General features: G+C 41.4%; 2 protein-coding genes across 7 annotated transcripts in view; one reads left to right on the top strand and one right to left on the bottom strand.

The window, feature by feature from the left end:
* The window catches only part of TRIL (TLR4 interactor with leucine rich repeats), a 170,670-nt gene extending 160,643 nt beyond the window's left edge, over nucleotides 1–10,027 (top strand). Inside the window, exon 5 of one of the 2 annotated variants that reach the window (XM_032483790.1) lies at nucleotides 9,644–10,027. The gene's annotated coding sequence lies outside the window, so the exon portion shown is untranslated. The remainder of the gene's footprint in view (nucleotides 1–9,643) is intronic. The other variant, XM_032483792.1, reaches the window with a different exon arrangement.
* The window catches only part of CREB5 (cAMP responsive element binding protein 5), a 386,168-nt gene that overhangs the window by 62,138 nt on the left and 299,394 nt on the right, over nucleotides 1–24,636 (bottom strand). The window lies entirely within an intron of this gene.

The following is a 24,636-nucleotide window of genomic DNA, read 5'->3' on the forward strand; positions in this document are numbered from 1 at the left end:
TGATGTCATTAGTCGGACTTGCATTAGTGATGTGGAGTGGTAAGCCTTCCGTTTCTTCCACATAATAAACAACCCCGACGCACCACAGAAAAACATAAACCCGACTTGTCATGCATCCTGAAAAGCTGCATTCCCAACAGTTCCCGCTGCCAGGGCTCAAGAGCAGAGAGAAGCTGGAGTGATGACACACGCCCCTTCTATTTTGCATTCTCTATACAAAGGCCAGTGATCCTCCATCCTGGCCAGAGCACAAATGAACGGAAATGGTCTTGCAGCAAACTTGCTTAGCTAGAGATGCTGGCAGTCAGTGCACCACTTGGTAAACTCAGCAGGAAATAAAGAAAACTAAGCCCTCATTTAAGGAACACGGTTTGATCTGCATGAATGTGTACATTGTACAAATCTAATTGTGCATCTTTAATTTCTGGTAGACTGCACACACATATCTAGTGTAAAAAGCTCAAAAGTACACAGCACATCTGCTCTGGCTTTTGAAATTCTGAGACAGCATTCTTCGAATACATTATTCTAAGAAACCCCGTGTAAGTATTAAAAACTATAGTCAGACTTCACATATCTGGCAAAAGTACATGTCAGAATTGGGTAAATTTATATTTTATTGCTCCTTTGCTTTATTTTGGAGCTATTTCCTTTCTACTTGGCAAGATATACAGTACTTTAGCCCAAACTCGGTTGAATTTCCAATGCAATCTATGTGACATGTATGTTAACAGAAGCACACTGGGTAGCTATTCCAAAAGCTCAATTAATCTTTACTTGTTTTAAGAAAAAAGAAATATGTTCGTGTGTGCATATGTGTGCCTGTACACTCACACACCGACACACACATCCACTGCCTGAATAATCTCCAGAGGTTTCTACTGAAGTGTGTTCTAACAAGGGAAACAGTTGAGTTAATCACCCCCGGTACAAATTAGGGGTGCTCAGGACGGAACCATTTGCTCTCCCATTGGCCTCCTGACAGTGTGTGCTTTTCATTAATACCATTCCCTCAGTGGAATTACTGACGTCTCACTTTAAATACACTTTTCTGTAAGTCAACTAACAAAACTAATTAGGAACTGTGAAAGGCTATATTGATAGAGTAAAAATATATAAAACAGCTCTGACAATTCTCCTGGAGGACTCTATACATCATGGGACTTTGGGCTCCACTTTGGGCTCTTTTTGGCTAGAATGTAAATAAACTAAAGCAAAATCTCAGGCTTTAAAATGACTTTAAAGAACCACACATTTCCTGAAAGAACCATTTTCAAATTACATATAAACAAGTTTAATCAGTCTTTACTGCTCTCAGTGGTGGGGGGACTTCACAGGGGCTTGACTCAGTGACCTGCAGGCTGGTGGCTCAGACCTCAGAGGTGTCTACTACATGAGGCTACTGGGTTGATCTGTCTCACTGAATTGACAAGTTAGTTCAGTCACAGCTAATTCGACTGGCTTTTCCCAATAGACCCCCTTCCCTTCACCGATCAGCCCTCCCACTCACCAGCTACACCCCAACCAACTGGTAGCTTGAATAGGACAGAGATGTGACCAAGGATAGCGACCACAACAAAACATTCGAGCACCACAGAGGCTGTGACAGCTTCAGCAAGCCAGCCGCCATGCTGTGATTGGCACACATACATCGGAGCAGTCGCCTCTCAGCTGTTCATCCCACGAGACAGCAAAGGGCTCCGATACCTGTAGGCACAAAGCCTGTTCTGACACTTGCCAGTTATGAGGCTTTTCTAAGCCTCACTTTCCTAGTCTCTGAAGGGAGAATCCAGGGACAGGGATGGCGGAGACCGCGACGGCTGCTACTGTTACACTGTTACTGCAGCTCTACTGCTGTAATGGCAAGACCACCGCAGCACTACTAGCACACTGTGGGTGCCATCAGCACCCTCCTGCTACAACCACCACTCGCTACCACCGGGGCTACAGCACTGCCACGCAACAACCACAACGCCACCACCACTGCTGCTGCTACGCTGTTACTATTGTGGTGCTCCTCCTGCAGTGTGGCTATCACTGCCACAATGCTGCTCTGACTAGCACCAGTCAGACTGTCACTCTACATGTGTCCTTACCCATATTGCTGCCCACTGCCATGGCAATGTAGAGGTTAGAGGTGTACACTCTAGCGGTGAGACTCTTGGGTTTAAAAGTCAGTTCTGCTCCTTACTGTGACTTCACGTGATGGCATGACTTTGAATAAGCCATTTAACCTTTCTGTGCCTAAGTTTCCTCCTCTATAAAATAAGACTGATATTAGTAAACTCCTCATAAGATTGTTACAAGGATGCAGTGTGCTAATTAATACTTAAATTTAGAACAGTGCCTGGCTCAGAGAAAACACTACTTAGTAGTACGCTAAAAAAAATTAGTGTGGGTAACTGACAACTGGCAGTAATGCAACGTTGTGGGCATTAACTGTGTTTAACTTGGGACCTGTAAACAACACACTGCAGACAGTCAAAACTCATTTATTAATGGGTGATCAGAAAGGTGAGTGCCTGAACCAATTATTCCTAAAACAATTGAATTGTAACCAGCAATTTAAACATGATGCCAGGACAGCCAATTGACCTCACTCTCCCATCCTCTCCTATTCTCTCTCTCTCTCTCTCTCTATGAAAACTGCCATCAACTCCCAGCAAATGTCTCTTAACATAAGTTACACACTTTGAAGTGTATGGTTGTGGTTGAAAATAATCACCAGGGAGGAAAGGCTGCTTTGGGGAACACGAGTGGTAGGCATGTTGTTTAGGGAAGTTTGGGTCCTCAATTAAAATTTCTGGAAAAGATTCCTTTCTAAGTGCACAACACACAAGTCTCCATCCCACTGAAATGCAAGGGCTGCTCAGACACAAGTTACTTTTGACTGAGAAAGGGAGCTGTGTCTTGCCTTCTATTACCCTTCTCTCTCTTATTTTTAATTGAACTATAGTCAGTTTTAATTGAACTATAGCTGTGTCAGTTTCTGGTGCATAGCACCCTTTTCTCTTTTATATGGAGGGCCACAGAGGAACTCTGCAAGGCCACCGAGTGTTTACCAACAGGTGGGTAAGTCACTCCAGGGAAGAGGGCTGACACACAGCACTGCTGCGTATGCTGTAGATTCTGCACCTTCTGTTCTGTACAAAAAACTATAACGATTAGATATAAATTCTTTGAGAAGATAGAATGTGTTTTGTTTTTCTTTACACCCCCAGGGCCCAACACGGTGCTCAGCACACAGTAGGTCTGAACAAATGTTTGCTAAATGAATGGGCTTGAAGAGCTCTGCAATACTTCGAAATGCCCTTTAGCCCCTGAGATGTATGGATTTGAGAGGTGACCTGAGTGACAGCTGTGTGTCTGGCGGGCAGCGTTCATTTCATTCTTCTCCTAGTGAGCAGCTGCCAGGATCCATGCTCTGTAGCCACGTCTAGAAATGAGCAAAGTGCATCATCTAATCGTTGTCTAATGCAGCCCAACGGGGAGCCTGCAACAGTCCTTAGGGGGGTGTTTTCCTTATCATGACGAGCTGATACGTGGTTCCAGCACATCAGTGCCAGATTCGCCTCCCAGGAAAACTCACTTCGTTATGTCCCTCCCTACTCCTCATCTTCAGTGACTCATTCTTGCCTAAAAGATAACAAACACTTCCTCAGGCTGGCATTCCAGAGCCTCCCGGGTCTGCCGAGCACCCCGTGCGCCGTGTACCCCATGCGCCGTGTCTACAGGACCTGGCGTCTCTCTCACACAGATCAATCTCTCAGCTCAGCAGGTCCACTGACCTCAGATCCCTGAACACAGAGTTGATCACCTGTCAGTTGATTCATATCTTTGAGAGTTTGTATCTTGAGCAGCTCTATAAAGGTGTATAAAGCACCCCCACCTTTCTCTTCATGCTGTTTTCCTCGACTGGAGAAGCCCAGCCTGGTCCTCCTTCAATGCCCTGTTCGTTGCCTGCTTCCTTTACCGGGTCTTCTCTCCAAGTCCACTAAGTCCAGAAGCACGTTTTCCTTCCCCGAATTTCTACATCACCTCCTCCTGATAGCACGTCTGCGGCACAGGGTCTCAAACTGCCGTGCGTTACTTAACTTCCTGCTCCTCCACTTCAGTAGGGCTATAAGCTTCTCAAGGCATGGATCGTGTAACCCTCATACTGCCTAACCTGGTCAACTTCAAGCTCTCGGTTACCCTCAGTTCTGAATCCGGAATGCAATCTACAGGGTGGGGCGATTTTAAAGACTCGACCATACCCATTCTTATCGATTAGGTTCAGAGAGGGCTACCTTTTTGTGTGATGCAGGTTCATAAGCTCTGATCTCAGGTGAGAGAGTTTTCCTGGAGATGCTAAGAGCTGTTGTTATTCTTGGTATCATGGCACCTACCAAGGCAGAGACAAGCAAAGGCTTGGTATCTGTATCTTTAAAATATCTTATTATTTAAATTGGATGCAGCTTGATGCCAAGCAGAGGAATCCTCTCCATTATAAAGCAGGAGGTAAAAATCTTGGAGAGCGGGGATTGGAGGGGGGTAAGGAGTGGGTTTTTTCAAGTCCTCACAGCTCTAATAAGATGGTGTTGGCAAGGGGCTGTTTGCCAGCCTGTTCTTGGCGATCGACGTATTCCTCTAAGTTAGTAGGAACCGGAGGTGAAATATGAACTGACATGCATCTTTATCCAACCTTCTGGGGACTTAGCTCTGAGATGTCAGCCTGCCGCTGCTTGGGAGAGCACACACCAGGGTGAGATCACACAAGTATAGCAGAGATTCCCTCCTGGATCTTGTGACTGAGCAGTAGGAAACGGAAGGGACCATCTTTTCCTTTGAGAGCAGGTGGCCAAAGTGGATGTTCAAGGGACAGGAACTCTACTGTGGTTCTGGCCACATGCTGTTCCTTGCACCTTTGGCTCTCTCTTGGAACACTTGAATTATTCGTGACACACAGTACATCACTGCACACAGGTAAGTGGTGCTGCAACCCGCCGCAAACAAACTGAGGCCCTTTGGTGTGAGAATGGCCATTCTGTGGCTTTAAGAAGGAGCTGGTGCGCCCTACAGCAGAAAAGTCTGTAGACTCAGCTGTGTTCTTACCTCACTTTCCCTTCTGCAGTGACCTCACCCCACCACAATGCTACTATTCATGCAGATGGAGTGAAACACTGCATACAAAAGTTTCATTTAGTCACATAAACATGAATATTTAGCCAGTTTGATTAAAAATGAAAGCTAGATATTTGGCTTTCTGTAATTTGATGGGGTTGAATGAGGTTTTTAAAAATATCTTTCATTTTAAAGACTAACCTTGAAAAGAATAATAGAAAAAATATTCATCACTACCCCTCTACCTTTTTTGGTGGGAGAGTACTGTATTCCCTGGTAGGGTTACCCTTCTCTCATTCTTTCTTGTAACACAGTTCTTAGATTCCACAGATTTTCTACTTACTGTTAGAAAATCAACCATAGAAAACAGAGACATTGAAACTTTTCCTTGAAATACAGATCGAATTTTTAAACTTTTTTTCATTTTTATTAAACAAAGGTGATTATGACACTCTGAATGTGCGTGCATATGCATACAAAGAAATATGTAGAATAAATTCAGAAAGTGCGTTTAGTTAGTTGCTTTCAAAGTTGTAATCTACATAAGGTTGAAAAGAGGATTTGGAAAGAGGTTTCAAAGAATCCAGTTTCAACAAAGGGCACCTGTGGAATTATTGCTAATTTTAATTTCTCAAAAATATCTTTTTCTTGTTAATAAAAGAAACCTAGGGTAGAAGAGTTGAAAAACAAGCATAACGAAGAAAGTAAATATCACTCATGATCCTAACACCTACATATAACTTTCTGATATATTCGTACCAGGGGTGTGTGTGTGTGTGTGTGTGTGTCTGTGTGTGTGTATGAGAGAGAGAGAGAAAGAGAGAGAGATTAGGGACATATTACATAGACAGTATTATTTCTATTTTTTCCACACAGTATATATTGTTACGATCACTGGAGTATTTTCTCCTGACATTGTTTTTTGAAAACATGATTTTACTTGTTGTATAGCACTACACTATTTCCCTATTTTGGGGCATCTATATTATTTCCAATTCACCAAATCCACAGCACTGCAGGGAATGTCCTTGAACATAAATCTCTGCCTAGCTCTGCAATTATTTTATTGAATTGATTCTTTTAGGTGGAACTGAAGGATACAGACATCTCCAAGGCTAACAAACAACTTCAAAGGGCTTGGTACCTCTTACCAACTTGTTTTTCAGGGAACAGAATCACTGTGTGTGTGGCATGTAATTGATATCATCTTAGCCTATCTCCTTTGGTATTAATTATCTTCTAGAACAGCATCTCTTAAAACATTTTCCACCAAAAAACCGATTTTATTAACCTCCTATTTCTGAAAATTAAAAAAAGCAAACAAGATTCCTTTCAGCAAAGGACAAAGAGTGGACGATAAGCTTTAGTTTCTTCTTTCAGTGACTTGTCGTATAAGAAATTCTACTTATTTTTCTAGTCATATAAGGGGATCAGAATATATTCATGCATCACTGGAGAAAACATATGTTATCCTAAAAGAAGACACTGCAGTAGACATTGCCTCAGAGAGTTATATACCTCAATGTTTATCAGATGAACCATATTTTAAACGTACTAGAACTGAGACTGCTATTTAAAATGAAATCTTGGGGTGAACCCTTTGGAAAAATGAAGAATCCTTTGCTAAGGCAGGAAATGACATCAGTATTTATATCACAAGTTCAGATTTCTAGGTGAAGATTTTCCTCAAAACAGGGAGTACCTTAGTCTCAAAATACTCTCCTGAGATAGTTATTAATCACAAAGGGAAAGCTAATAACTTTACGGTGGAGAAGCCTGGCAGGTATCACCTTAACCAAATGATCAAGGTTAATACCACCAATGATAAGATTTATCATCATGATGTACCCCTGACATGATACACTGAAAAGGATACAACATCGCCCCTGGGGTGTTCTTCTAAAGCATGCATAACCTCAACAGTCATGAGAAAACCACACACAAACACAAATTGGGGGACACTCTATAAAGTAAATGACTCTCAAAAATATCAAGCTCATGAAAGACTGAGAAAAGACTGAGCAACTGTCACAGATTAGAGAGACCTGGGAGACATGACAACTAAATCCCATGTGAGAGCCTTGGTTGGATGTTGGGACAGAAATGAGACATTAGTGGGGGAAAATGGGAAAACATGAACAAAGTCTGTAGTTTAGCTAATAGCATTGCACCAACATTAATTTCCTGGTTTTGCTCATTATACTATGGTTATAGAAGATGTTAACATAATAGGGAAAGCTTGATGAAGGGTATATAGGAACTTTATATTTTTGCAACTTTTCTGTAAGTCCAAAATTATTTCTAAATAAAAAGTAAAGAAATTTTTTAAATTTACGACATTAATAATGAAAAGAAAAAACAAGATGCACCTAGAACACAAAAATTTCTCATAAAAGGCACATCCTATCTGGAAGGTACTGGATGCTCCTGGATATTTGCAAACCACAAGGAACTCCATGACTGAGTAGAAAAATCACTCTCCATTTGGAAATGGCTAATTTAACCTGTCTTTACTGAGACCTGAGAATATGTGATAGACAAAATCCATCACATGGCCAATATATAAACTCCAAATATAAGGAAGAAAATAAATACCACTCAGTATTACTTTTGTCAGTTTTTCTTTTCCGACAAAATGATTATCTTGGCTACCCCTTCAAACAGAGTCGGGCTTTCTTGAAATGCTGAGAACAGCATCTGACTGAATAAACACACAAAGAGAAGAAGGAGCATCTCTCCTCTCCGCTCCATCCCCACTGGCCCATGCTAAGTCTGCTTGTGCGATATATCTGACACTTCCCAGGCTTGAGGGCAACCAACTTGTTTCCTTTGTTGGCTAACGAGGAAGGGAAACAATTGCCCTGATATTTAAGAGAAACCTAGAGAATTTAAATCAAAACATTTCATCCAGGGATATGCCATTGAATTCTTGATGAGATTATTACTATTCTACTTATGCCCTTAAAAATTTTCAGAATCTGTACTCAATCAGATGGATATTTGAAAGATTCCATAGGGATAACTGGACCTATGTTTAGCACAGTCCTGAAAGCTGACGGAAGCCTGAAATTTCATTACCTGATAAATACACTTCAAAAAATTAGATTTCAACTCATGACACTTCAATTACATATTTAAAATGAGTATTTAATTTGATAATTATTACATGCTAATTAAGTGTAAGTGTATCATGGAAAATATATCTTCTCTGGGCTTAATTACCACATTGCAGAAACATCAAAATAAGACTTAATTCATGTGTTTTAATCATCTTTTACTAATTAAAACATAATAAGTATGGAAACTGCACGCACCTCTAACTTGAATAGGAAAGAATTACATATCTCACATTAAGGCTTAAAATGTATTTCTTATATTTCTTGAATATCAGATACCTATGGAATGGGTTTTAAATGATTCACATACAGCCATCCATTTCTTTACAATGAAATTCAGGAGTTTTCTTATCAGAAATTTGTCATGTTGAATGAAAAAGCAAGTCCAGATACCTTCATACAAGAGCTATTTCATATAAAGCTTAAAAACAAGCAAAATTAAATAATATTATTGCTAAGAAACTCACACAGGCATGATGAAACTGTTTTTTAGATGCTAAGGAATGATGAGCGTATCTCAGGATAGTGGTGACCTAGGGTGAGGTAGGAGGCTGGAAGACGGAAGCGCACAAGGGCAGTTAGAAATGACTGGTGATCTAGTCTGGGGCTGGGTGGTGGGTTCCCAGGTATTTGTTGTATTGTTTGTGCTTTATAACATACATGTGCAATACCTATATCCTCATTTTAAGAATACTACGGGAAAAAAGGAAAAAGTTTACTCCATTTGAAATGCTGTCTATTACGATGACCAACAGTTAGGGAAAATACTTGATCATTTGCATATATAGACTTTTTTTATTAACAGTTATATTTTGGGTCTAATATTATATCTAGAAAAGATATAGTATACTTTTTATATCATGCATTTTTAAAAAATAGGTTAGTTGCCAAGAATGATGTCAAATTTCAGTTCTTAGCCAACTTCTTGGCCAACTGGATTCTACTTCTGAGACATGTAAAACTATTTATCTTGCACAAAAATCTGGCAACTACATTAAACACTTCTACTCATACTGATGTATTAGGTACCCCTAGCAACCTAATAAACATGAAATAACCTTAAAGATTGCCTTGAAAAAATCAGCTGATTCCATCATTATGGACAATGTTGTAGCAGCGAGCGTGGCGCTCCGTGATCGTATAGTGGTTAGTACTCTGCGTTGTGGACAATGTTGTAATGAGACCTATGAAATGCAGATGACATTTGATAGAACTCAAAAGAATAATCTAAAGTCTGAGTTAATACCAGCATCTACGGTCTTCTGTTTTAATAAAGGCAACATACGATGAACATATGGAAACTGATCAGATTTGGCCAGTGTACAAACTGTCCTCAGTTTGTGGTATCCAATGATTTCTTGTTCAAGAATAATTTCCTCCCAGTTAGTTATATTCAACCCATTTCTTTTTACTGTTCCTTTAAGCAGGTGGACCCTCCAAGAGCTGAGTGCTGCCCAATGGGACTTGAAACAGAGAAGGCAAGAATGACTCAGATCAGAAGAGCGCCTTGTAAATCAGCCACACGCAGCACTGAGACATCCATCAGGGCGGTGTGCCCTTTCTCCACTGCTGCAGTCATGAAGTCATGGGCTTGCCATGGGCTAACTTATTATTAAAATAAATCACTGGCCTGGAGACTTCAGTTTAAATGCCAATTAACTCATAAGTAAATGGGAAGGAGCTGACTTATCTCACCCAGAACACTGTTCGGAGAAGTTGCTGAAATTACCACTCTGTGTTGAGACCCTGGCTTTCACAGATGCTGAAATACCCAGAGAACAGGGGGCTAGAGCGTGTGCCTTGTAAGGCCAGGCTTGAATTCTGTTCACAAATTTCCCCTTGCTATTTTCTTCCTCAAGGATAGTTGCAACTGGCTCGAGGTAGCTTCAGTAGAAGCATCAACTTTCAAGAGCACTACATACTCCTTGATTGTTAAAACAAAATTAAAAAACCACAGCCACCTGCTCTTTGGTTGCTTTCTTTATCTCTACACAACAGCAGCTATGTCACTGGAAGAAAAACTGCATTGAGATTTTCTTTCAGTTTTTCCTTTTGTTCCTTTCCAGGCAGCATTTCATGGAGATACACAAGCCCACTGTCTGGATGGCCAAGATCTATAAGCCATTCTAAAGTCCTGATTGCATGCTGGGGCACAAGCAGGCTTCTTTTCTTTGCTGGGATGCCATCTATGGTAAGCCAAGTGTAGAGGCTTCCTTGCTCAGCAACATCCTCCAATGCCAAGTTCTAGCTTCATTTGTTCCATAGATAATGAAGTCTTAACTTCTCAAGAACGAAGTAGCCTCCATAAAGCCTGCTCAGGGCATTTGAAGAGTCTTCTCAGAACTCTGAGATTCTTGTTTCACAACAGTGAGCTTTAGTAAGTCATCCTTGTTCGCTAGGACACATCTCTCATTACATGAGGGCACACTCAGAATGTAGTCTCTGCCCTCAAGATTGCCAACTCTGGCTTTGAGTTAAGAGATTTCCCCTACTTCCATATTATTCTTTCTCATGGTGACAACTAGAACAATAACTTGGATTTTAAAGGAGTCCTATACATCTGTTTGCTTGCCCCATTCATAAAGACCCAAGATGCTCACAAGTCTAGGGATTTACCACTAACTGCAGCTTGTATAGACTTGGACTTGCTTAGACTACCATGAAGGCAGCCCAGGCTGTAGGAAAACCAAACAAAACACTCCACTTCAGCTCTTCACTGTCCTTGTTCCAAGTGACCTACAGACATGTTATTTAAACATGGCCTATTAAGTCACTATTTTTTATCCTGCTCATCCAGTGCCATCAGGTAACAAACCATCATCTGAAGCTAGCCACATGGCCACAGGCCACACTACCCTGAACAGTGATTCTAGAAGGGTCTTACCCACACCTTTCAACATCTTTTTCAACGCCTGCATCCAGCTGAGACAGCTTGTACCTTCACAGAGGGGTGCTATTAACAAATGAAAGGGCAAAACTGGTAAGCAAAGGCTGTTTTTCATCATCCATTATATGGTGGGAGGCTTTGATCTTTGTGTCAAGCAAAGTAGGGTCAAGCTTTGCCTCTCCATCATTTACAGGACAGGTCACAGGCGTCATGTCAGCTGGCTAGCCCAGCTCATGTCTGAATGAAGCCGGAAAAAATGTGCTGGGACTGGTCCTCCTTGCCTGGGTATCTGGCTTCAAGTTAGAGTTCAGGAGGGTGTGTGTCTTCTCTGCTGGGCTGTGTAAGCAGAAAGGTGAGACCCTTCACCATAACAGGTTCCAGACAGCTGCCAGCATACTAGGATGACGTTGCTGTCTCCCTCACCTTAAAGGGAACTGGCTGTACCTCCCTTTGGATAGATTTCTGCCATGTTGCAAATAACTGTCTTGTTGTGCAGCCACTTTGCAGTTCTAAATGCTTCCTTCTCATTTTGGCTTTAGCCTTAATGAGGAATGATGGATGCATTCATCATCCATTATAGAAATGATGCTGCTCAGAATATTGAAAATACAGACGATGAAAGACCATTGAATCACCGACTAGGTGCTGTGTGTGCACACATGCACGTAGGTGTGCATGTGTGTGTTTGTGTGTGTCCCTCTTCCTCTTCCTCTCCATCTGTCCTTCTTGTTCACATAAGATACACATCTACACATCGGCAGCCCTCATATTATTAACTTACAGCAGAAAGGGAGTTCTGCCTCAGGAAAGAAAGTCTTGTTTCTAACATGGAAAAAAATGATTGAGAAGATAGGAGCTTAGAAAATAAAGTATAAAAACGCTTATAAGATAAGATGTACATTTTTTTCTTGAGGAAAAAAAAAATCAGACCTGTTTTGAACTGAAACTGTTTTCTACACTAGAGCCTAAAGCTTCCAGCCTCCTTTCTGAAGAATCCCAAGAAATGTCTGTAAACCAGTAACATTTTCTCAGGGGATTTCATTACTGAAAGGGCTCATTAAGAAAGACATTAAAATACGAATTACCTCATAAACTATTTAGTTGTGTACCCAGTGGGAGTATGTACTTACTTGGGTCTGAGCTTTTCACAGATAGAGCTAATCAATTAAGGTTCATTAGAAACTGAAGGATATTTAAAAGATTGGCTAAGTTAGGGACCGATGACAAAAGAACTTGACAGGAAAAAAAACATCCTCTGTGACATAACTGCTAAAGTTAATCAGCAGCTTTTGAGTAGAGGAGATAATTCAAAATACTCCTGTGTTGGGCCAGAATCTCCTCAGGTTCAATAGTTCCTAAATTAGTTCTCCTCCCATTAATGTACCTCTGACCTACCTAAGGATCTTGTTAAAACGCAGGTTTGTCTTTCTCTGACTGACTTACTTCACTTACTATGATGAACTTGTATGTGGAATCTAAAAAAATTACGCAGACGAATGCATTTACAAAACAGAAAGAGACTCACAGACAGAAAATAAACTTATAGTTACTGGGAGGAAGTGGGGGAGGGAGGGATAAATTGGGAGTTTGGGATTGGCAGATACTAACTACTATGTACAGAATAGATAAACAACAAGGTCCTATTGTGCAGCACAAAGAACTATATTCAATGGCTTGTAGTAACCTGTAATGAAAAAGAATATATATATATATAACTGAATCACTATGCTATATACCAGAAACGAATACAACATTGTAAATTAAAAAAAGTAGATGGGATGGAAAATAAGTAAATAAGTTAATTAATTAATTAATTAATTAAATGCAGGTTTTCATTTAGCAAGTCCAAGATGCGGGTCCAAGAACATACATCTCCAACCAGCTCCCAGGCGATGCTAATGATGCAGATTCAGAAACTCCACTTTAAGCAGCAAGGTCCCTAGGTAATGTCACTGAGCCCCAAGACACAATTCAAGTAGCCTTCACAGTGTAAAAGTGGACTGCTACAGATGGGTGCCACACTGAACCTCATTTTGCTTGCTGCTCTACATGGCATGATAGAATGAGAAAGTTACAGCGAGACTGCCCTGGTAACTGAAATTTCTTTCCCCTCGTGTTGCTAGAGAATTTATTTTTGCTAATATTAATGGTGAAACTTTCACGTCACACTAAAAAGAAGGGACCACTGTGAAATTAGCTTTGTGCCTCCTTAGAGACCTACTTTGAAAGGAAGTTCTACAGCACATTCTAATAGCTAGATGGAAACTATCCTTCCATAGCTTTAATCTTCCCTTCAGAACAAGGAAATATTTAGTCAGGCTCTACAAATTCCCTTTAAGGCGCTGAGGTAGCATGGAGCTGGGCTTCCTGCACGGGCATTCATGCAAGCTTTCAGAGGTGTGTGTTCTTAGGCAAAAGCAGGGAGCGGAAGAGTCCTGGGTGGCATGACAATGTTAATCCTGAAAGCCTTGGATTGACTGTCCTCACTGGTCTCTTAGAACACAGCAGCATTCACCACCTTGCTAATCACGCCACTTCTTGAAGAAAAACATCAGTGATGCTTCAGTGGTCAGATCAGTCACTGCAGGGGGCCAGAAGGGAATCTCTCTCCTGTCTAGACAGCTCCAAGCCAACTGCAAAAGCAGCAGCCGGCTGTGGACACATCTGCTCTGGGCCGCAGGGCTCTGCTCTGCCCTGGCAGAAACATGGCAGAAAGGTTTCTCAAGTTCACGGCAGGGGCAATGGCCATGAGCCGATATGAGGGTGCACCTGCTCCTTCTCAGCTCTTAGAACCCAGCTGGGCATGTCAGACAGGGCCATGGCACTGATACAGGACCAAAACCCTCTGCAAATTCTGAGCCTGGGCACCAGCTCATGCAAAGGGGCACTGGCCCACTTCCCAAATACTGTGCTGTTCTTCAGGCTGTTGAGCACGTGGTGGAGAGTATGGCCAAACAAGAGCAAGTCTGTCATGTGGCTATGCACGTGGAGATAAGGCACAGGGACCTCAAAATCTGTTCCTGGTTCTGTGGATGTCACAAACAACAGGACTCAGGACCAGTACTCCCCCGCCCCAAGTTAATAATCACACTTTCAGTTACTTCCGAGAACACCTAAACACTAGGTGTTGGCCAGGGCATAATTGAAAGAGTGATGTGACTGTGACATAGGGACCGCTTTCTCCTTCCTCTGAAGAAGTGCTGAGACTAGGATGAGGCAAGCGAGGTACCCAGGGCACAACATTTAAGGGGACACACACTCTCAGAGCTGTGCAAATGCATCAGTGCAAAGCCATCACGTGCACGACCCTGAGAGTGAGTGCGTTCTTAAATTTATACCCTGGGCACCTCTCTTGTCTCACCCTAATCTTTGCTGGGCTTTCAAGTTTCAGAAATGGACCAACCTTCTATGTTTATCAAGGGAAAGCTCTTCACTGGAGAGGCCAACCTGACACTGAGGGGCTTTACAGATTCCCACAGAAGTTCTGGCAGAACTGAGATTCAATTTTGCAAAGGCAGGTCATGGAGTCCTGGTCAGGGTTTTGTTTAAGCTTCTAAGTAATTTACGTAGTCTTCAGATTGCCTTTGGAAACTGATATGGGCTGAACTGTGCTCCCCTCAACAATTCGTAAATTGAAATCCAAACCCCCAGGACCTCTGAATGTGACTCTAAAGGAGATAAGGCCTTTGAAGAGGTAATTAAGGTAATATGAAGTCATACGGGTGGGCTCTAATCCAGTATGACTGGTGTCCCCATAAGGAGATGAGACTCGGACACAGACACACAGAGGAAGACCACGTGAAGACACAGGGAGAAGGTGACGTCCATGAGCCAAGGGGAGAGGCCTAGGCCTGAAATTCAGCCTTCTTCCACATCCCTCCCAAAGAACCAACCCCCTGACAACTTGGTGGTGGACGTCTGCCCTCCAGAACTGAGAGACAATACATTCTTGATGTTCAAGTCACCCAGTCTGTGGGACTTTGTCATGGCAGCCCTAACAGACCAACACGGAAACCATCTCCTAAGCATTTTAATGTCCACTGCTGGTTTTTCATTCTTCTTTCAAAAACAGCCTTGATCACGAAAGACAACAAGTCATAGTCCCTGAGGGTCTACACTTTCATCCAAGGCTCAACTGTCACAGAGTGAGAGCAAAGCAAGAAAATGCAACAGTCTGTGACACTGGTTCAAAATTTCCCAAGTCTATCAATGATGGCTGGAGCAGTGGTAATTTATATTTTAGAGACTCACAGATATAATTTCTAGGTGGACAAAGATGTTAGAAAATGTTAGAGTTATTAATGAGGAGGAGGCAATGAAGAGCTTGTTCGCTCAGATGAAGTAAGCACATAGAATCACTTCAATTAGTTCAGCCCTGGCAGGGCGAGATTTAATCTTTCTCTAGGTCATCTCCATCACTCTTGTCTTTGGTTTTGATGCTAAAAAGAATCAATCAATCCATTGCTCCGACAATAAAAAGTCACAATATATCAATCAGATGTGAGAACGGTGCACTGTGGCTATTTTTAAGAGCTATGAAAATGTCGATATCTTATGCCAGCAGGAGATGCCTGTCTTTGCGAATGACGAATCTTTGGGACATTGATTTCCATGGTCAGATGATCATCATTCCTCCAGTTTCTAAATCCAGTAATGGTGTGAAATAGCCATAATGCAGCTCACAGTAATAAAAGAAGAGAAAGTTCAAAACCTATTTCATTCTGCAGGTATTGAGTTGCTTTTTTAAAAATAATGCATCTTGACTGTGTAGAGGTTCACTCTACAAAAGCCTGTAGCAAGGATGATCCCCTCAGAGAGAAACATCTTTCCCTTCCTTCTCACTGAAGCCCAGGTGGCTGCCTCCACAGCAAAAAAAAAAAAAAAAAAAAAGGCACTGTCCCCAGGGATGGGGAGAGGGGAGTCCTGTCCCACACTGCTCCATTGTTCTCCCAACACGTGTAGACTGACTCTTTCACATACAATATGGAATAAAAGACTTTTGTGGGCAGTCCTGGGTAAGTAACCATCTCTGACATTTCTTGTGAGGAAAACTGTGTTTTGAGTTCTGAGTGACTGACTTTTAAACACACTTTGGGAACACCACTCCTGTGTGAGAGTCAGGCTGCCTTCAGTAGAATTGTTTGCAGAAGATCCACCTTGGAGTTCCAAAGGCAACACTATAAACCTGTGGAAATGTGCTCAACCCCAGTGCTTTTAGTAACTCAACAACCTTTAGTCAAGTAGAAATCTGTTAACTTAACGAGTGTGTAGAAAATCCACTGTGTGGTCAGGTAATGTGTTCATAGTGTGTTCTTGGTCACAAGAAGTTCAAAGCATAAAATCCAGATAAAACATTGCCCTTTCAAATTTCATTTGCTTGAATAAGTATCAAACAACAATTAACTAAAATTTTAAAAATTATATGCCAGGTGATATCTGGAAAAAAAACCCAAAAACTTCCTTTTCTCCCACACCATTCACACCATCTTTCCAACTGACTTGTTTTCTGAAGAGTTAGACAAATGGAAGGGTTTTCTACTGGTAAAGGACAAAAAAAGCAAGCTTGGGTTACCTCCTTTAAAAGGCGATTTTAAATAGTGATCTGCAAAACTGTTTTTCCCTTTATCTTGTTCACCACTTTACACAATTTCTAAAGACCTGATGTCCATGTGAGTCTCAGCACACTTTAGAATAGTTTTTGTGAAGGAGACCTTTCTCAGTTACTGCCTGGAATCCATCTCTTCCTTCAAGCAGATTTCTGTGACTGGTGTTTCCCAAACAACAAAGTTTATCATAATCCTAGGAATGGAAGGCCAAGTGGCTTTTGTGATAAAGGAGGCCTCCACTGCACTTTGTAGATACTTCCAGCTGAGGAAAAACACCAGACAGAAAAGGGAAGTGCTCATTGTCTGTAACTTCAGGGAATAAGTGGCCAGGGGTGAGTTTAATGATATCGGATTGTACAACTCAGAGAATAAAATTTATATATGTACTTAGTGGTTTACTGATATTTTCATTGGATCCGCCTGAGTCATCTGCCCATAATATGCCTAGAACTGCTTCCAAGTCCCTCACCTATTGGCATATAAAAGCTGCTTTTACAGAAGTCTCCAGTTTCCAGCCTACATATCAGCCAGTGATTTGCATAATCCTTAATACCCAGGCCTCCCCCCAACCCCCCCGCCCCCAAGTCCTTTTTTCAGCCACCTAATGCAAACAAGATCTGGCTCAGGCTTCCCTAAACTAATCCATGCTAACACCATTTAGAAGGGAGACTATTCCGTGTAAGTTGGCACAGCCGAATAAGCTGCCCATTGTATAAATGGCAGTCTTAGGAGAAAGACATTAATGAATATGCCAGTGGGGAGAGCCCTCGGCTTCTCAGTTGCTTGCTGGACCCTAACGCTGGAAGAAACTTGAATGTTTTTTTAACCAAGGTAATGAATTTAACTCTGCCTCCCTGTCTGAATCCTAACAGCTCTTCAAGACTCAGATCATAAGCAATAACTTCATGCAGGCTGAAGACTGGCCTGACCCTCCAATCTCCTAGACACCCAATAATCAGTCTCTCTTTTGAACTCAAAGACAGTTTTTTGGTAATTTTTTTACCGCCATATCTTGCTGAATATATATATATATATATATATAAGTTATTTAGAAGCTGGCACGGTGTCTCTTAAAAATCTGTAACTGTAGCATAAACAATAAATGCTTCTTGAGTAAATAAATACACACATACATTTTTTAAAAATTATTTTTTAAAGCTAACTTTTAAGGCTATTTCTTCTCCATCATCTCCAGGCTTCTGCTCACTCTGTTTATTCTCCCTGGAATAAGCCCTTCCTTCTCACCCTTCTGATCTGCTTAGACCTGGGCTGTTGGATAGAAATTTCTGCCGTGATGGAAATGTACCTCATCTGTGCTGTCCAAGATGGTAGTCACTGGCCACATGTGGCTATTTAGCACTCAAATAAATTGAGAACTGGAATTTTAAATTTTACTTTATTTTAATGAATTTAAAATTTAAATAGCCACATGTGGCTAGTGGCCACTGGGCTGGAGAGCACCGGAGCTTGACTCATCTGAGAAATCTTCCTGGAGACTCACTCTGGAGGTCTCGCGCCCTCACTGTGAAGATGGTTTTGGCACACACTTTGTACTTGACTTTATCATAACATTTATCACAATGTACTTAGTTGTCAATATATTTACCTGATTCTTCTATTGGACTGTAAGTTCCTATAGGCTTCAGTTATGTCTTTTTCACAGTTTTAGCCCCAAAGACCTAGTATAACACTGGCATTTTGGAGGGGCTCGATATTTTTTCAATGAAAGAATGAATAAATGAACTGATGGCTCAGTGGACTGGTAGTGACACTTCTTCATATATAATAAAGCTACAAAACAGATCTCTTGGAACCAAGTGAGCTGGGAACTAAGAGATTAATGGTAGTGATGTGACAAATTATCTTTGTCTAAGGAACATGCATGGCTCTTTAGCTTATCTTTCCTTACAAATGCAGGCCCTGTCTTCTGCATAAATGGAACTGAGGAACAACTCGCCCGTAGAGCTCCTGGTCATTAAGCCATGATTCTGTCCAGACTTGTGCTTTCAGAAAATTCCCAGGAGATAAAGTTCACTGCCGTGATGGAGTGAGATAAACATGCTTGTGCTGTGATCCCATGTTCTCACATACTCCATACGGGTCTACAGAACAGCTGGACTCATTCATCAGATTTGAAAATAATCAGGTCTTCACACTCTGTTATCACGGGTATGGTTGTTCCAAAGGGTATGTTGGCACAGAGCCTTCTTAACCATGTCCTAGAGATTCAACCACCTCCATTCCAAGGGACCGGGGAGCTCTCCTTCACGAACATTTCTTCCAAACCCACTTGCAGAGCATAAGGAACGTTCTCATTCAAACCAACAATGGTCCTCGGTGTTTTGGAAAGAAATAAATGCCGAAACTTGGCATGGCTCTGTTCATATCATTTTAGGGTACACAGTTGAATCTCGTTGGCTAGACATATTCCAAATATTTGTATAATTTAAAGTAATTTGTACAGACGTAGTGAAAGTCTATTTTAGGCAATGGAATTTAATATACATTTCTTGGTGAGCCTTTCGTCTTTCACGTAATTCTAGCCCTAAGATTTTAACATTCAAATACTTAATGTTATAAAATGTTTTCATATTCATATGTTTGTGAACTAACAAACCATAAAACAATAACATGTGTTTGAAATTAGAAAATACGCTGCACTGAACTCGGCTTTCAAAACTAAGCTTTTAACTATTTAAAAACTTTTTTTAAAGTCATCTTTATTCTTACATATTTCAATTAATTGGTGAATTCAAAGCAACAGCTGTGTAACTCCCATGGGTTTCCATATCTAAGTCCCTATAAGAAGCAGAGTAATTTAGTGCATTAATCAAAACTAGGACTTGAATTCTAGAACTGAGTTAACCACAACTTTGCTGAATGATCAAAGGTAGGGCACTTAATCTCTCTTAGTCTCAGTTTTCTCTTCTATCAGACTATGAACTTTGTGTAAGTATGTTTTAAACATCATGAATTAAACCAATAAATGAAAGAGAAGTATCCTTTGAAGCAGGGAGGAAAAAAAAGAAAAAGAAAACATGAAGAGAAAGAGAGATTACTGCGTGTCAGGTACTGTGCCAAACGATTTCCCTGTATTACCTCATGTGATCCTAAAAAGTAACTCTGTTAAGTGAGGTCCTACCATTATTCCCATTTTATAGATGAGGAAATGAGGAACAGAGAGGTTAAGCAACCAGGTCAGGCAGCTAGGATTCGAAGCCAGGCAGTCTGATTCTAGGGTCTTTGTTCTCAACCAATGCTTCATTCTGCTTCTCAAAGAGAAAACAAAAACCAAAACTCCCCAAATGCATCTTATTCTTCATTCCAGCTGCGAGCTGTGGCTCCCATAAGAGGCTAGCCTGCTAGTCTGTGTGAAAGGTGGGAAAATGTTCTACATATCTTAAAATATGAGCGATCAGTCATCATTCACATTACTGGCAAAGACACAGAGACTTGGTATTTTCCAATTTAGCATTCACGGTTTCAAGTATTAAAAAAAATAACCCTCACATTCTCTGATCTACAGTAATTTGAACTTCTGCTGGGGTGCAGATTTAAACTGCATCTGCTACACAGCTCTGGGCAGAAATATGACAGTCAGTCTGGCCCTCCATCAAGGTCAGGACTGTAGTGTGTTTTTCTCTGCCATTTGCCCTGTGTGCCGGGATGCAACATGTTCCACGCATGGGTATGGGGAGTCACAGCAATGCTCAGGAATGTCAGGGGTCTACTGCTTAAAAAAAGAGAAAAAAAAAAAAGGACACCTAGTGACTAGTTGATACTACTAATAAATATTTGCCAATTATTTGTCGCCACTTCCACCCCTACCAGAATCCAGCCACCATGCTGCTTTTAGCTTGCCAAAGCAGAGATCCAGCATGAAAGGGTCCAATTCCAGAGAGGGTTCAAATCCTCAGTTTGCCACTTGCTGGCTGAGTGATCTTGGGCACTCCTCTGTACACCAGTTAATTTGTCTGTAAAAACAGGGCTACCTACCTCACAGGGTAGCTGTGAGGATGGAATAAGAGAATACGTGTAAATGCCCAGTCTCAGGGCTTTATGTGCAGTTTCTCACTGAATCTTCACAACATGCAAATCACATGGTCACACGGCTTATGATTAGCACTCAATGCGTGTTGGATATTGTTATATAATTAGTTACTCATATTCATTCATTTGACAAGGAGCCGTTCTATGCTAGCTACGTGCTGGGTAGTCTCTCCCCTGCGGGAGCCCAGGAACTAGCAAGGAGGTTACAGTCTGGTTAACATAAGACTCACTCAACCTTAAAATAATACACCATTAACATCACCCCATGGGAATTAAGCTATTTTATATTTTCAGATTAACTTTCTGGCTTGAGAATGGATTCAGAGACATTTGGCCATCCAGTAATAATGATAAAGTTCCATCAATATAAATCCATATACTTATATTGTGGCTGGTGGAATAAAAAATGGTCAGAGGCTGATCTCTCCTAAATGGGGTAAGAGCAGGATCCACATAATCCTGCCTCAGGTGAATGTGAAAGACACGAATATATCTTCAGTTTATTTAAGATACTTGGGTCTATATTCAAATAAACAAAGGCTTGGTTAGATAAACACAGAAAATGTGGAAGAGCCACATTTATATTACTAGGAAAGCCAACATTTTTGCAATAAATAAGTTGAATAACTGTAAAAATCAGAAAACTGAAGCTTTTTTCCCAAACCCTCAAAACACTGTGCTTCCAAGGAAAAGTGCCATGTAAACAAAATAAAACCAAACAAACAAAAAAAATGACTAAGTATATTTTAAGACACGCACTGAGTTTTAGAAACAAAACTATAATTAGCAAAGTAAGGTAGTAAAGCCAGCTAATTACTAAGAATATTTGAAAACTGCAGTAGAGGGAGGGTGACCTGCTTTATCATTTGTTCCCTGGATTCCAATACTTACCCCAGTGAAGAAAAATTGTCCTAAAGCACAGAAATGTATCAAAAAAGAAAATTGGCTGGCCAACATCTAGAAAAAGAAGTGCAACATTGCCCACAGTGTAACAAATGCAGACAGAAACTGGCCAGGATTTCATTTAAAAATGAGAATGTTGACTGTCTCTAAAAATGCTATATGATGTATCCTCCTATATTTCAGGAGGGAATAAAAATTAGTATGAATTTCAAGACATTTGGGAGGATATATACCAAGTCTTTAAAATACTTATTCCCTTTGATGTGGTAATCCTAATTCTGGGAATCTATCTTAAGGAAATAATCAAAGATGTAATTAAATAATTTCAGATCAGCTTTTTGTTTGATTTATTTTTATAATCAAAAGGTTATTTCTAGTAGAGAAAATACCCAGGAATAGAAATAAAGGAAGTTAAAATTTTTATGTGAGATCCACAGGATAAATTATACAGTCATTAAAATGTTTTCAGAAGGTACTTAGCGACATGGGAAAATGCTCGTAATACCATGTGAAATTTTTCAAAAGCAGGATATAAACTGTATATTCAGTATGAACCTCATTGTGATATATTATATGCAGGAACAGGGAAAAAAGACAAATAATACTTTCATTTTAACATATCCTTGAAAGTTTGCCACCATATATTAATTTTTGACCAAAACTACATTGAAATCTGTGAATTTATGTATTTTTTGAAAAGTGCATGAGGAGATTTCCACACTAAAGTACCAAAGCACCTTGATACAAGGCCATCTCCCCTTCACGTGGTGCCTCGCCACAAGCCCAGAGGCCTCAAGCACAGCTTCTCTGCAGAGCTGCACTTGGCTGTGTCTGGCAGGGCCCCCAGATACTGACGCAGGGATTTGGGAAATTGTGGGAAGGATTCTCACCTGCTCAAATATCTCTCTCCCACCCATTTGTTATGGGTCCTGAAACTCTACCACTGGTGAATCAATCATCTAAGTTAAGTCCAACCTTATCCCTGGAACTTAAAAAAAAAAAAAAAGCCCAAAGTGTGGGGCAGCATATTCAGTCACTGTAACATCTCCATCTAAATTAGTTTATCAGACTTTCCTTCCTTCGTTCTACCAACAAATATTTACTGGCACCTAGAACGTGCAGGAAAGATGCCAACCCTGGGATATGGCATCAAATCGGCCTCTTGCTCTCAAGGGGTTCCCAGGCTGGCAGTGTGGCAGGTACACAAACAATGACAGGTAATAAAGCCTCTCCTAGGACGAGATAAACAAGGTGCCCATGGAGTCTGCCCAAGCAGAAGGCATGGCTCCTGTCCACCCGAGGAAGTTGAGAAGACTTCGCAGGAAATGTGCGTTTGAGCTAAATCTTGAACAAAAGGAGGAGTGGAGTTTGCAGAGGCAAAGGAAAAAGGACAGGAGAGGTAAGGAAGCCCGAGAGAGCCAGACGCTCTCAGAAGAATGCCAGGCTGCTGGGAGAGGCTTTCAGAGAGTGACTGTGGTGTGCAGAGCCTGAGTGGAGTGGAGCAGGAGAGGCTGGGAGGGACACAGGGCTGGTACCCTGGAAACACGGGCATGTTCCCATGTGGAGATGCCAAAAGGGAGAAGGATGTTCCAGGAAAGGGTGCAAGTGAAACACTTGCCAACTCTGCAATTCTACCCACGTGCGCTCCTGCTCCCGCTTACACTTCAGCTGCTGGCTGTCTACTGAAATAAGGTTACGACTGCCTTGCCTCTCTGGTTGCACTTTTAATGTCTAGAATCCAAGGCCACAGTGGGACGAAATTCTCGTCCTCCTTAAACACCTCTTCTGACTGGTGACTGCAAATATCGTTTCAAAATAAAAATACTTGATGTATTTATTTTTATTTGGGGGACTTCCCCAACCTGAGAACTTAACGATTCATCTCACTCATAACCAAGACAAATACAACAACCGTATAGTACCCTAGCACACCTAGATTTTCAAACTAACAGGGGATAGAAAGACCATTTTAAAGCATACCAACAGGAAAAATATATTCATTATTAGTTTGGGATGTGAAGATTGGATTCTCCCTTTTATTTTTTTAACAAAAGAAAAACCCTAAACCTTTAGGAAAACTTGGCCTCCTCTATCTGCCCCAGTGCCGTGTCTTCCATCCCCCTCGAGGCACAAGTTTTCTAACAGATCTTCTGTACTTCCTGCATAAAAAACCAAATCAAGGCAGAGCCACCACCCCAAAGTGAAAAGCAAACTTTCATTATTAGTCGTGCTGGCAAAAATCTTGGAAAGTGTAAGCTACACAAATTCCAAGAAAACGACCAAAATATATCTCTGCAAAGCAGAACTTCCTTGTAACAAGATTTGTAAAATTTCCTCCCCACCCCCCTGGCCCCCTAGGCTATTCTGACACAAGCTGAACTTATTTGCACGACGTTCCAAAGCAGACAGGGACACAAGCGCGCGCGCACGTACACAAACACACAAAGAAGACGTGCCTGAAGACTGTCTGAGAGGGGGTGTTCCGAACCAGATCGACCGTGTGCCGCGTCCTTGCCCAGATGCATCTAACTTCAGGCTTGGGAACATTAAACAAACACAAAAACAAGAGCCGGCAATGCGCGTGCTGGGCTGGGTAACAGAGGCAGCGAGCAAATATTGGGATTGTATTTCACCTGTTGCCATGGCTACCAAAACAGGGTGGATACTTGCAGAAAGAGAACGAAAGAACACTGGGAAGACAATGAGTCCTAGGAGACTGTCTGAATGTGTGTGCTTGGAGCTGCTGGTGAGGGTGGAGGGGGCAGAGCCAAGAAAAGAGAACCGATGGAAAAGGACATTTCAATACCGCTTTGTGTTGGGTGCTCAGAGAGCTCCATCACCACTCCACACCAGCATGAAGCACATCTCTGAAAGCCCAAGTGAGACCCATGCAGACCCAAAGAACACAGCAATGAGATGGGGAAGCTTACTTTTACTTGGTCGCTGGCAAAATCAAAGCAGTTTGTACCAA

The sequence above is a fragment of the Camelus ferus genome, chromosome 7, assembly GCF_009834535.1.
Source record: "Camelus ferus isolate YT-003-E chromosome 7, BCGSAC_Cfer_1.0, whole genome shotgun sequence".
NCBI classification, from domain to species: Eukaryota; Metazoa; Chordata; class Mammalia; order Artiodactyla; family Camelidae; genus Camelus; species Camelus ferus.